The sequence below is a fragment of the Schistocerca piceifrons genome, chromosome 1, assembly GCF_021461385.2.
Source record: "Schistocerca piceifrons isolate TAMUIC-IGC-003096 chromosome 1, iqSchPice1.1, whole genome shotgun sequence".
NCBI lineage: Eukaryota > Metazoa > Arthropoda > Insecta > Orthoptera > Acrididae > Schistocerca > Schistocerca piceifrons.
Window position 1 is genome coordinate 279,276,010 of NC_060138.1, and position 2,747 is coordinate 279,278,756.

A 2,747-nucleotide genomic window follows, 5' to 3' on the forward strand; every position below is an offset into this window, starting at 1 on the left:
CTTGCCTGGGCTTGGCAACACCGACATTGGACTGTTGATGACAGGAAACATGTTGCCTGTTTGGATGAGTCTCATTTCAAATTGTATCGAGTGGATGGGTATGAGTATGGAAACAACCTCATGTATCCTAGCACCCTGCATGTCAGCAGGGGACTGTTGAATCTGGTGGAGGATGTGTAATGGTGTGGACATGTTCAGTCGGAGTGATATGGGATCCCTGATATGTCTAGATGAGATTCTGACAGGTGACATGAACCTAAGCATCCAGTCTGATCACCTGCATCCATTCATGTCTGTTGTGCGTTCCAATTGACTTTAGCAATTCCAGCAGATCAATGTGACCCCCCGAAATCACTACAGAGTGGCTCCAGAAACCCTCTTCTGAGTGTAAACACTTCTGCTGGTCACCAAACTCTCCAGACATGAACATTATTGAGCATATCTGAGATGCCTTGCAACATGCTGTTCAGAAGAGATCTCCACCCCCTCATGCTCTTATGGATTTATGGACAGCCCTGTGGGATTCATGGTGTCAATTTCCTCCAGCACTACTTCAGACATTAGCCGAGTCCAAGCCACATCTTGTTGTGGCACTTCTGCATGCTCGCAGGGGCCTTACACGATATTCGGCAGGTTTACCAGTTTCTTTGGCTCCTCAGTATAGTATAGTCTGATTAAATTGGGTATTGCTTATGGAATTGGATTAGGAAATAGCACACAAAAAGTAGCAGATGAGTCTTGCTGTTTGGGCAGCTAAACATACAATGATGTCAGAAGTAAAGAGACTGTTAAAATGCAGACTGGAAGTAACAAGAAAAGCATTTCTGAAAAGGAGAAATTCTTTTAATACCAAATATAAATGTAAGTTTTAGGAACTCTTTTCTGAAGGTATTTGTCTGGTGTGGATCCTTATATGGAACTGAAAAGTGGACACTAAACAACACACACACAAAAAGAATAGATGCTTGTGAAATGTGATGTTACAAAAGAATGCTGAACATTGTGTGAAGATTGGCTATCTAATGAAGACATAATTAGTTGAATTAGGGGAAAAGAAATATAAGGTGCAACTTGTCTAAAGAAAGAGTTGTGTATAAGATACATTCCGATGGATCTGAGAATAGTTAATTTTGTATTGGAAGGAACTGTAGATGGTAAAAATTGTAGAAGGCGACCAATGCAATGCCTAACTGGAGTAAGCAGGTTCAAGTACACAGGTTGCAATAATTATGCAAGATGAAGACACCTGCACAGGTTAGATTAACGTGGAGAGTTGCAGCAAACCAGTTGCCAGAATGAGGACCACAACAACAAAATACATCCCCATTCTCCTTTACAAGTATTTTTGTGTGTTGTCATTTCTCCTGTTCATGGGATTATTTCTGAAAATTCTTAATTGTTTGTTGCATTGTAGAGAAACATTTATTCATTTGCAGCTCTGATAGTACTATTAGTTCTGTCATTTCTTTTTTATTAGAATCCTCAACTGTTTTGTTGAAATAGTTGTTAAAACCATTTTCTTGGGGTCTGATATGACCTCAACATTTTAATTCACTTTCAAATGTTTTGTTATTTACAATGAAATGAACACCCTTAGTTGCTTAAAGGCGTTGACATAAGTCAACGGGGACAGATGAAAATGTGTGCCCCGACCGGGACTCGAACGCGGGATCTCCTGCTTACATGGCAGACGCTCTATCCATCTGAACCACAGAGGATAGCGCGACTGCAGGGATTTATCTCTGGCACGCCTCCCGCGAAACCCACATTCTCAACGTATTGTCCCGCACTACATTCGTAGTGCCCCCGCGCATTATACTCATTACTCGCGGTGCGTTGCCGATTCCCGTAAGAGTTCGGGCACTGTTTGTGCATTCGCACAGAAGAAGAAAATGGTCAAGTCGCCGGTGAGCCTTAACTCTGTGTCCTCGGTGGCTCAGATGGATAGAGCGTCTGCCATGTAAGCAGGAGATCCCGGGTTCGAGTCCCGGTCGGGGCACACATTTTCATCTGTCCCCGTTGACGTATGTCAACGCCTGTAAGCAGCTAAGGGTGTTCATTTCATTGTAATTTCATTCTAACGAGCTGCTTGGTCACCGATGGTTTCTGTTCTTTCGGGCATGTCCTATAGAACAGATACCATCTTAGTAAATATATAGTTATTCTCTGTGTCCTCAGTGGCTCAGATGGATAGAGCATCTGCCATGTAAACAGGAGATCCCGGGTTCGAGTCCCGGTCGGGGCACACATTTTCATCTGTCCCCATTGACGTATGTGAACGCCTGTAAGCAGCTAAGAGTGTTCATTTCATTCTAATGAGCTACTTGGTCACTGATGGTATCTGTTCTTTTGGGCATCTCCTAAAGAACAGATACCATCTTAGTAAATGTTTTGTTATTAGCGTGCTGGTCCTTATTTGTTTAATTTTTTTATAATTTTCCTAATGCCGTCTATTTTATTATTAATTACGTGTGTTAACATGACACTATATAGCGTCTTCACATGTTGATTGCACTGTAGGACTTACAATACATTGTAAAGTTGTTATCTACTTCATATTGTCTTATGTACACAGCTGACTGGTAAAACTGCAACATCAGGAATGAAATTTTACTTACTGTGCATATACAGTGTAATACGGAGAAAATGCTATTAAATATGTTTGTATATTTGAGGCTATACTGGTTGCAAAATATAGTTGATTGGTTGGATGATTAACGGGACCAATTTGAAATGCAATACACAGA

The 2,747-nt window shown here is 41.3% G+C and overlaps 1 non-coding gene across 1 annotated transcript; it reads left to right on the forward strand.

The window, feature by feature from the left end:
• Positions 1–1,925: 1,925 nt before the first annotated feature.
• Positions 1,926–1,999, forward strand: Trnat-ugu. Its single transcript has one exon. It is a non-coding gene; the product is annotated as a tRNA-Thr (tRNA).
• The last annotated feature ends 748 nt before the right edge of the window (positions 2,000–2,747 follow it).